The sequence below is a fragment of the Zootermopsis nevadensis genome, unplaced genomic scaffold (genome assembly GCF_977971745.1).
Source record: "Zootermopsis nevadensis isolate Lab colony 2312 unplaced genomic scaffold, Znev_1.0 Znev_ptg000012l, whole genome shotgun sequence".
NCBI lineage: Eukaryota > Metazoa > Arthropoda > Insecta > Blattodea > Termopsidae > Zootermopsis > Zootermopsis nevadensis.
In genome coordinates this window covers 11,005,827-11,017,858 of record NW_028259144.1, presented here as the reverse complement: position 1 = coordinate 11,017,858, position 12,032 = coordinate 11,005,827, and the positions used below count along the sequence as shown (strand labels likewise).

The 12,032-nt window shown below is 34.9% G+C and overlaps 1 protein-coding gene across 1 annotated transcript in view; it reads right to left on the bottom strand.

Annotated features, from left to right (window-relative positions):
* Positions 1-12,032, bottom strand: part of Octalpha2R (alpha2-adrenergic-like octopamine receptor) — a 492,102-nt gene that overhangs the window by 294,921 nt on the left and 185,149 nt on the right. The gene's annotated exons all lie outside the window — the stretch shown is intronic.

The window sequence follows — 12,032 nt, the reverse complement described above, 5'->3', positions numbered from 1 at the left end:
AACAATTAGGAAGACTGAAATCTTCATACCCTTACTTACTTGTGTATGAAAGAAATGTGAAGGGAATATTAGCATGCAATAAGCATTAGTGCCTGTTGCGTCTAGACTGCAAATTACTGTCCACTTAAGAATATCAATTTCTCTACCGACTTTATTCAGTTTCAAGTAGGTATAAATATTATATTTCTTGAATAAAGCTGAAATATAAACATGACTAATGAGTAGATAAAGATTTCAAAAGGAACATTTGTATCCTTCTTTGAAATCACAACTCCAGCTTGGTCTCGAATTGTAAGGTAAACAGAAGGAATCTAATTAATATGACTTCCATTTCGCACATAGAGTACACATTAATTTCTGTAGTCTGAACGTCTCCATGTATGGACCCCTGTTTTATATCGTGTTTCTTACACTGAAGATGGCCGTCTTCTGGGTTGTCCTTGCTGCCTCCATCATCAAGATGCCTCTGAAACGTCGGTGAACTTCTACCAGACTGCACGGCGCAACAACCCAGAAGACAGCCATCTTCATACTCACCACATTGAATACCTCAAATCCTATATTGTTTATTATCGTTATTATAATATTATCATTATCAACATCACTGTCGTAATTATTGTTGGATGATATTGATTCATATGCCTCAGGTCTAGTGACACGCTCTTGCCAACAAGGCAACGAAAATTCACGTTGAATAAAAGGTCGGAAAGTTATTAACTAGCTTACAAACAAATATCATCTCGAGTAGGACTACGCTCCACGGGGACAATAAATTTCGCTCTTAGAATTAGTCCTATCATTATTGTTTCATTATTGTTATTGAATTACAAATCCAGTTTTAAAGCACTTCCTCGCAGATTGCAATTGAATGTATTAGGCCACTTTTTATACTAATGTTTTCATCGGCAAAATATCTTACCACTACTTCGTGGACACTGTATTACTGCTCCATCAAAGCAAATAAAATTTTCTATCATAATAGTGGGAAATCAATTAAGGCATAGTGCACAGGCTTCATTCCTGTAAATTACATATCCAGATTTTTGGACATTCTCAGCAGAAACAGTGTCTGGTTTAAGGATACTTTCTCATTTTCTGATTTTAGTTTAAGTCTGTTTTAATTAACTTTATTGGTGTTTTCCCCCTTTGATGTAGACGCGAACACTTTAATAAGAAACTGAATTTTGTTTATTATTATTATCATTATCATCACCAACCCTCATCGTTACTATTATGCGTGTGAGTGAACAATTATTTCCTAACAATTACACATACAACATTTGATATCAGAGGCATCTGGCTTCAGGATCTGAGAGTTCAACCCTAGAACACACGTCAACTGCATTAAATATGATTCTTGTGCATTGATGCGCCATGAGAATGACGTCATTCTGACTGCTTAATAAGCAGTTGAAATGAGAGAATCAACACGAGACAGAGTGAAGCTTTCTCCGTACCAGACTTCAGCGACCTTTATACGTCACTCTCAATGTAATTGCAATGAGGCACCTGCCGCTGCAGTTCTAAAGTTTGTGAAATTCTTCTCGTATAATTTGTCACGTAAAATAAATTAACATTTCTTAACTGGCATTTAAAAGTACTAAAACAAATTCTTCTTAGAAAATAAAGCACCCTCGTCTTTTTGCAAAGTTTAGATACGCGTAGTAGAACATATTAGACGTCCTCCTGTCTCCTTAAATGTAATAAAAGTGTCGTAGAATCGATCCGAACTACGTTTCGTAGATTTTAACCGATAGATGCACTTTTCATTCCTCCACACTTTATGACATCAGTGATTTTAGAAGTAGGCCTTCTATAATGGTTTAAAGAGATACGGGTAAATTCTTTTAGAGCCACGAAATTTCGGAAGTAGAATTATTTACGTTTGGTAGTGTAATAGGCTCACTGAAAACTCCAACATAAACTCGATAATACTGATGATATTTACACATCCTACTTTAACGGTCTTAAGTCCAATATACTTCCTCAATTTTTAACTTAATTTAGCAAGAATGACATTTATAGACTACCAGGACAAACTAATTTAATCAATGAAACAAGAATGGAATGTTACTTGGGAAAAATCAGGCGTCAGTGAAAAACCATTTCTAAAATGGATTTTATATGAATTAAATGTTAAGGATGAGGACTGGATTCATCTATCTCAGGAAACAGACCTATGCTTATATCGTAATAAACTGAGATTAAACTTGTAGATTACTAACGCTGGTGAAGATGTCGATTGTTGTCCTGTGGTTTGTGACGCAGTGTGGAACACACGCCTTGGAAAAGACGAAATTGCGCCACAGAAACATGACAGCAATTGAAGGCAATGGAATTTCAGGTTCCTCAGCTACGCTACGGTTAGATGCTCTACGGAGATAAAACTTTTTCTGCTGTCTGCCACCAAATAATATTTTCGACTCGGAAGAACCATTTATGATTATAACTGCAATTATTTCGACCACCAAACCTGATACAGAGTGCATAAATCAGATGCAATAAAACTGGGCCAGCAGAATAGTCACCGATTTCTTGATAACAAAATTCAACTGAACAAGATTGGGAAATTCTAATTCACTGTATTAAACCACAAACATATATTTCGAATATCGTTTTGTTATATGTGCATCGTTAATCTTTACGTTAATTTATTTCAGATGGAAAATTATTATTAGGAAGATAATTACAAATCAGATATCACATTGCACTGAGCCACAAATTATTTTCTGTTGCACTTAGTTTATTATTACCATGTCCAAAACACATTTCAAACAAAGTCAAAGATCATAATAAGTTAATCTTTTATCATGTACTAATATTTCTTTTGACCTTACTTTATTCTTAGAAAATTTATGCATTTATATGCTAACCTCAAGTAAAGGAGGGATTGTGTTACACCGAGACGAACAGCAAATGTACTTCACCCAAGAAGTTTTAATGCAGAAGAAACAACAACATTATCTCCTGAATATGTGCGTAGATGTTTTAAAGATTAAACATAAAGACGTACAAGACAGGAACAGCAAACCACGTGCCGGTTTACTTCACGCACTTTGAAATAAAATCGAGCAATAAACATAATTCAGTAAATCTTACATTGAAACTTATTCTGATTCCAAAATAAGGCATAATTGGTGTTTGTATGACCGCATCCTTCCAAATTAGTCAATGCAATAAAAACAAGCAGCCTACGTCACAGAGCCAGCATACATAGAGTTATGCATTCGGGAACATGCCAACATTAGAAGCCAGAAAATTACCTAACAAAAATGCCGCCCTTGTAGAGATTCAATCACGAAATTCTTTCAGAATGTAGCAAAGAAACACTGTCACACACCGGAAATCTAAAATCATTTCACGCATTAGCAGATTTCTCTTCTCACGTGATTGATTCTATGATTCGTTACTCCAAGATTACCACGTGAACTTTGATTGGTTACAACTTGGCAGCGAGGTCGTAAGGACAGGAAACAGTCTGCCAGAGCAGTTCTTGTCCCACTGATCTCACGATATATAGAAGTAAGATCACAAAATAAAAAAAATGCCTGAATCACTGAACATTGAAGTCGTATATTGTCGGTAAGATCCGACGTTAGCATCTCATGTCTACACTGTGATACATGATGTTTCGGCAAAGTAAAATTGTTAAGATATGACCGCCAAAGCTGGCTCCAACTGAGATAACAAAAGTCCCAATTTGCAATCGACTATGGACTTCGTGTTTTATTTAATGAGTTTCTGTGTAAACAGCGATTGTTTCCTGAAACATTAATCACTTGTTTTTGTAACGGGGAAGACTGATGTTTTCTTTGCGGCACAGACCGAATTCTTAAATATTTAGATGAGCTTCTGCGTCAAGGGATTACGAATGTACTAATGTCAGCATCTTTTGTTCAAAGCTGAAGATTGAGAAAGCTTATGTCTCCAAAACGTTGATATGTACCTCAATAGAACACTGTCGTCAGGAATAGGAAGCATTCCTTTACGTGTAATTCTAAAAATGTACAACAAATAAAAAATGTTCAGAATAAAATGAAAAACTTGATGAGGTTTTATAATATTCACGCTGAGAATTTAAATAAGATCAAAACTTTCCAGAATGATAATTTTTTACCTTTTTTGAGTTTCCTGTAGAACTACAGTTTTATTGTTAAGATCCAAACTAAAATACACTTGAAAAGTTCCAACAAGAAACATAGTACTAAATGTAATAAAATTCTATTTAAAAGTTTCAGAAATAAAAAATACTAACAGACAAAAAAGTTTTAACTATTATATTGAATATTGTGTTTTTATCTATAATTAATGCTGAAACAAATGCATGTTATTCAAGGTACATTATTCTCCGTGCCTATGGCAGTCGTTTATTTCGTTTATAAATTTAGCCAATAGCGTTATTTTTATCACAATCATTGTGATTGTTCCTGTAAAATAGATTATTTCTTCCGGCATTAATTGTGTACTGTAACATAATGCTTGTTTCAAATGTGGCGAGCAACAAAACATCCTACCAAAACTTGAGATTACATCGATTCGTGCCTATTCATGTGCTAAGAATTTTCACGTTTAATCTGTACTGTTCAGTAGATTCCATTGCATGTAGCGTTTCATTTTGTTGTCATTATCTTTTATCAATATGCTTTTGTCAAAAGGCAAGTCCTAGAATCTGTCTGTCGTTTCGCTTCATATCTAGTATACAAAATTGCTAAGGGCGTATCATTTATCTACGTACCCCAACAACAATAATGTAATACTGTACAAAAATTAAATCAGAAGCAACTCCTGACGCCCTGGTTTGCTAGGCCACTACTTACGTCATTTCCACAAAATACTGTAACAGTGAGGACGTGATGTATTCACGAAAGTGTTTATTCTAGAGAATTACATAGCACGGACATCTCTTGCTGATGTTCGTTAAGAATTAAGCAACGCGTACCCTGATACGGCAGTACCGAATACGACAACAATACACCGACTGGTAACAAAATTTCAGGACACAGAAAGTATTTGTGTCTTCAATAGTAGGGGACTGACATTTGTTATGAAGCTATTAGGTAAGTTTTTCGCTATATAAATTTAAAAATAAATTTGTTTCTTGTTATATTGATGTTGCAAATAGAGATAGGATTGCGTTTTAAATTGGAGACTCTGTATTACTCAGTGTATGAGACAATAGGCTGACCTGTTCAGACGGTTTTCCCGAGAACTATTCTCCAATAAACTTGCGAAGTCCGTCACCACCTAAAGCGCTTGCTTCTAACAGTATCAGGCAGCACCGATTATGTATGTTAGGCCTTGCTATTGTCAATTTAAGTACAAAAATAAAGTGATGGTGCTATGAAACAAGGCATAGCCTATTCCTGACAAATCCTACTGAACTGATACGCCATTGAAATCATATAATAATAATAATTATTGCTATAAATCAATAATTGATTTATTGCACGAAGCATGTCATACCTGGTGTCCACCTACGGCGGACCACTGTTCTGGGGGAAACCGCGAGGGAGTTGAAAATGATAATCACACATTTTAATTAATTCGAAGCTTAGCTTAAGATATATTTTCGGTCCTTCTGTTCTTTCATAAAAATAAACAAATGTGAATTTCACTGGAACACATTTAAATTTAATTAATTTGAAATGTTAAATAGCGGTACATAAGCAGCTACTTCACATTCATGTAGAACTTAAAATGAACTAAATTTGGGGAATTCTGTGCCACACATAATGTATAAATCTAAAACTCAGTCGAGACGCATAAAAAATCAAAGAGGCCCGCATGTAACCCTCGAGTCACGTGTTTCATATGTCTGAATTACGCCATAATTATGTTGTAGACTGACAAACGTAACGTTTCCGGAGACTGCTCTACTGACAGTCTCAGGTGATTATATCATCAGCATTTTAAAAAATACTCTCAAGGTTATTAGCAACTATAAGATGACCAATATGAACGAAAAATAATATTTTGTAGCCAAATCAAAATTAGATAATACCAAAGATCTTACCTCAAAGATACCACACTTCTTAATTACAATAGTCAACTTGTTAATGCTGCTTAAGGAAATAATCCCTGTTTTACAGAAATAATTATAAAAATAGTATTAAATAAAATCACAATATCACGCACCTACAATATCTTAGAAATAATTATATAAAACGTGCAAAATGCAGAAAATCTGATTGTTGAAATAGGTGGTATATATAATTACCATTGAGCATTCAAGGTTTAATTTACAAACAATTATAAGTTTCGTTTAAGATAATACATTTCAGTATAATCCGTTTAATATTTCCAAGATTAAACACTCGTAGAAACAAATTAATATAATTTCTCCATTACGTATTCATTTCATTCACAGTGTATAAACAAAGAGCATATATATCAGTTAGTATGACATTTAATTGTGCAGTCATGTAGTCCGACTTAGTCCCTTTCAACAAACCATTAAATCTTCCGGCACATATATTTCACAATACAATCTCAAGGGATAGCTTTGTCATCAGAAATGACTGCAACCAAGATTGTTACTACATGTGGGTGCAGTCTGAATTGTAGACAAAGATGTCTTTAATTCAGTTACATTACCATCTTCGTCTCACTACAGCCGCTCCCAAGATAATAATACAAAGGTATTTTAATTAAATAATCCCATCGCAAATCCTAGAAATATAAACAGATGAAATGTGCAATTAATCTTCCTACAAAATACAATAATTGTCAACGGGCGATTAAGGAACAATGAGATGTGCTTAGATGATCCGTGTAGAATAATTTCTAAGCCATTCCAGTTTTGAAAACTGTAAGAATATTTTCAATTGTATCAAGTTAGTGTAATATAGGGTGAGATTTTTTTGTGGACGCAAACCAAACTGTTTTCATAAGGGAGTTCTGTTTCTGCGTCCACTAACATACAGTATGTCAACACCAGTTCGTGTGTCTAAAATTCATATATCATCGAATGAAATACGTTAGTTACTCAGTTACAAAACAAGACCTCCATCATACTTTTTACTTTTATGCTTTTCTTTTGATGTTGTCATTAAACCAACAATTAGTTTAACCGTTTGTCCATCCGTTCCAACCTTAAATAACCAAAATTCCTTTCATAAATCGCCTTTTATGTGGATGTAGACTAAATCCATCGTTGGTCTGAGGGTTCACTATAACTGTCAGTGTGGTAAATCCATTTCCTTATACAGTCAACAGTTTTGTTAGTGCAAACTTGGAATCTAATTGCTTCAAAATTTTTGATTTCATCTGTAGTCTCTACAAAATAAATTTCAGCTTAACATCTTTAAAAATATATTTATTCTCGAACGGTAAATCCACAAGAGTGACTGTATTTTATTCTACTTAATCCTATAAAAGATTGCCCTTTATTTCAATATTCCTTTGGAGTTTAGTGGCGTCTGATCTTTTGTTGTCATAAGGTTTCACATCACGTTTGCCCTGCAGAACAATGTCCGGAACCTGTTTGCTACACTGACCAGCAGACGGCAGTGCAGACGCTACGATGGGTATCTGCCTCATGTTGTACAATTTATCTACATAATAAACAAATGTTGGATTACAGCTCCGTTGGTTGGTTGCAGATCATTTTCCGTTGTTTGGTTTTGAAACTTACGACACATTTATAAAAATGTGTGTTGTTATAATAGTTAGAATGGTACTGGGCTTTACGTTTTACACCTGTATCTGAGTAGGTTTGTGATTATTTTCTGTTAAAAATTTTTTGGCCTTAGAAGATAAACTTTTTATGCGTCTTGTTATGACCGTTGCAATGATAATGATTTTAAGGACTTTTTGGGCTGTAAAAAATATGTTCAGAAGGCGCATAATCATCCATGTGAAATACTTTCCTTTCAAATTTGTGCATGGTATAAATTAAAGATTTCAGTTTCTTGAGCATATTCATATTCCTGAAAAGTGCGATGAGGAACACAGCTATGCTTCTCTACTTATGAATTCTGGAATCGATCCCAAAATCCTTATTCTCTTCCTAATCACTTGTCCGAAAACTTGATTAAACGCACTACAAGGAGAGAGGGCATAATGGTGGCATTGAACATAAATTTCCCAGGAGCCATAAGGAATTTAAAACGACGAATTTTATCATTTGTCTTAAATGCACTGTTATGTAATGTAACGTAATATGAAAATGGCTGTCTTCTGGGTTGTAGCGCCTTGTAGTCTGGTGGAGCTACGGCTTTGACCAGACTACACGGCGCTATAACAAAGACAGCGAACTTTATGCTCGCCGCCGTTAGAACCTGAAATTCTACAAACAAACTGTAGTTTGTTCTATACGCAGTCTCTCTAATGCCGCTCTAATTTCAATTATGTACAATTACCCAAAACTACGTATCAATGATTGCCGTGTTTCATGTCTCTGAGGTCAGCATTTTTGAAATAGTTTCAATTCGCAAGCAATCGAAGAACCATAACAATGCATTTCAGTAGCAGTGATCAGTGTCAGTGAATGAACTCTAGCTGCAGTTGTGCGAAATTTTCGAAGTCGTGCTTCAAACTGTTTTGGACAACGATAGTGAAAATATTGAAGATGATTTTACGTGACTGTTAATCTTACAAGATTATTTAATTCCGAGACACCAGATACAGCGATATTTTGTGTATAGTTAGGTAAATATTTGTAATTAAAATCGACGTGTCTTTTTTAAAACATCCCGTATAATACAACATATATAGGATAAAACGCTTAAATATCATTTTCGAAGCGACACACAAATCCGAAAATATGAACGGTTTCGCGGAACACTTTTTTAAAAAGTATTGTACTATGTAAGTTAATAAGTAATTGCTATAAACCTCCACACATTGTAAAGGTGCAGGAGGAAAACTCTTTGTAATTACAATTACGGATTAAATCCAGACCTGTGAAGGGCGAATAACATTATTATGAGGCTCGGAAAAGTAATCAAACTTCATGTTCCTCAAGAGACTGAAGTAAGTCGTAAAATCTGTGTCAGTGTTGGTACTTGCAGACCGAAAACAAATAAGGCAGAATGTAGAAGAGGCAGATATTTCACTGTTGGGCATTTGAGTACTTTCCTGTTGCAATTTTATTAATTAATCTTCTTCTCTTCCACAAGAATTTTTTTTCTTTGTAAACCTTGTTCGAGGTTAAAAATATGATGTTCTTTTATGTTTTTTCCTAGACGCATTTTCTTCCTGTAGACTTACGAATAATTAATGTTAGTGACCCCGTCTTCTTGCGGTGTGTGTGCCTCCAGCTTAAGAGTTTAGTTTTATGTTGTTAACTACGTCTGCAGTTATCTGTCTGCTTGTTATTTCATTTTATAATACTCTACTTAATGTATCGATAAAAGGAATCTGAAGGGTCTAGATTACTTTCCCGCTCTGTTTGATAAACCAATTTTATTCCAAAAATACTAGGTGATCCAAAAAGGACTTTACAACTTTGCAAGTGTATAGAAATTTAATCACAAAGCTTACAGAATCAGTTGAGGTGTCATTTTGTAGCAACACAAATCACGTTTGACTCACGTTGTGCTGTAGTACCGAATTCCGTCACCGCGAGCGCAAGCGGCAGTGCATTTGAAAATGGTTCGAAAATTTTCTCATACCACAGTTAGACGAAGATGACCAAAAAGGACGCATTCACTTCCAGCAAAACGGCGAACTACCTCACAGAAGTCCGGGATTTCCTCAATAACCGTTTCCCAGGTCGGTGGATTGGTCGAACAGGGTCGATAGCATGGCCACCTCGTTCGCCAGATTTGACACCTCTCGATTTTTTCTTATGGGGTTTCATGAAAGATCGTGTGTATGTTCCACCCTTACCTCCAAATCTCACTGAGCTCAAAGCTCGAATCACCGCCGCAGTTGCAGAAGTGACACCGGATATGCTGGATCGTGTTTGGCAAGAAATTGATTTCAGGTGGGATGTCTGCAGTATCACCAATGGCAATCACATCGAACCAAAATGATTATTTGAGGTACACCTTGATTTGGTTTGCTACAAAATGACACCTCAACCGATTCTGTAAGCCTTCTGAATAAATTTATATACACTTTCAAAGTTGTAAAGTCCTTTTTGAATCACCCTGTATAGAATTTGGTAAGTTAATTAAACATAATTCCTCGTTTTTAAATTTATTTGATTACCTAAAGTAATCTATTAGGTCTATATATATATATATATACACATACATATATGAGTCTGCTCATCCGAAACTTCATTTAAATTATTGTATATCTTACATTCATTGTAAAGTCTCTCTCTTCCCCACTACTCCACTCAAGGTTCTACCTCATTCAACTGATTCCCTGATTCCTTGAGGTCTTATTTATCGGTCTGATAATGGTAGCCGTAAGGACATCCGAAACGTCGGTATTATTCTACTTGACTATATAGTTCAGCATCCTGGAAGACAGGTATCTTATGTACAATTACAATATTTAAATAATACATATCTGATACTGTTATCAATATCGACTATTTTAATTTTCACGTAAATTTTAAGTTTTTATTAAGGAGAGAAATCTGTTCTTTCACTTTGTTAGTAGAATTTTCATAGAAATTACTTGTTTCAAAGAATTGGCCTTCAATTTAGAATGGCTCTTGCATAAAGTATTAGGGCTCCTATCTGTATCGGTGAGCCATGGTTTTTGCACAATTATTATCTGAAACAAAATATTTTTACGTGAAAGAAAGTCCCATCCGGTGTTTCCGAATATCAATTCCCCTATATATTTACTTATCGGTGCCAGATAGTTATCCATCTAAATTGGTATGATAATTCTTGTTCAAATAGAACGTGTCAAGTAGCATCATTAGCCTCTCGGACAGTGAACGAGATGAATCAACCGCCTGAAATCATAGCTGACACTAGGTGCCACCTATAGTCAAATGAATCCAACTTTCTTCTCAAAACGTCTCCCCGCAATAAGTACTTTTCTCCCGAATTTTCGGTTTTTAGTTGACCGCTTTCCAAGTATTTCTCCATTATGTCTGAGTATTAATTTCCCCTTCCACAGCGCTAGGTACATATACACACCACCAGAGGTTCTTAATTTATTTACCCTAATAGAAATTGGTCATTACATTACAACAAATATTTCCTATCTAGGTGAGATTTTATATTCCTCACTGGGTGCATCTCAGGATATAAATTTTTCCATGTGTACTTTTCACTTCAGATATTGACAATACACTGAGAAGTTTCCCATTTTCCCTTGGCCTTAGAAATTTTTCTGTCTCTTAAATATATCCAAATGCCATTAAATCTCAAAAGGTGGGTAGTGTACCATAGGTTAGAGCCTATAAAATGAAGCCAATTTTGTCTACAGTTTTAAATCTAGTTCTGTGTGAAAACTACTTCAACAACCTATCTGGATAAAATTCGTTAATAGTTTAACTGTTTCATATAAATTATATTACTATCAATATTCAAGAAAATTACAAATCAATGGGAAGGAAAATTAAATAATGAGTTCATACGACTTCCGAATCAAGAACTATGAGATGGTCTGTGCTCGTAGTAAGCATAGGGGAGAGGAGAAATGCATGCAAATTTTTAGTCTGAAAACCTGAAAGGGAGAAACCAGTGGGTAGAACTAAAGCTACACAGAAAAGCAATACGCGAATCAAGACGCATATTAAAGGGGCAGGATACGGCAATAAACTTTCTTTCTGAGTGATCATGAGGTCCTCAAGAAATACTTTATTCTATACAACCAGTTCAGTGCTTGTCTACAATTAAATTTGTGAAAACTTAACGATGCTTGCTGTAATCTCCTAAACTGTCTCTGTCTTTAAGGGACATGAGTGAAGAGAACTAGCACACTATAAGGAAATCTTTGCCTCCATTTTCTTGGGATTCATATTTTTGGCGATGACTAGACTTTTGAACAGAAATTGCCTCCTTCATGAAAATGTAAATTATTATCCACAAATCCACCCGTCATTTATGGAAAGCGACTATTACATAACGAAGCAAAAGTGAGTTTGAATAAAAGGTATACCATAAAATTCACATTTA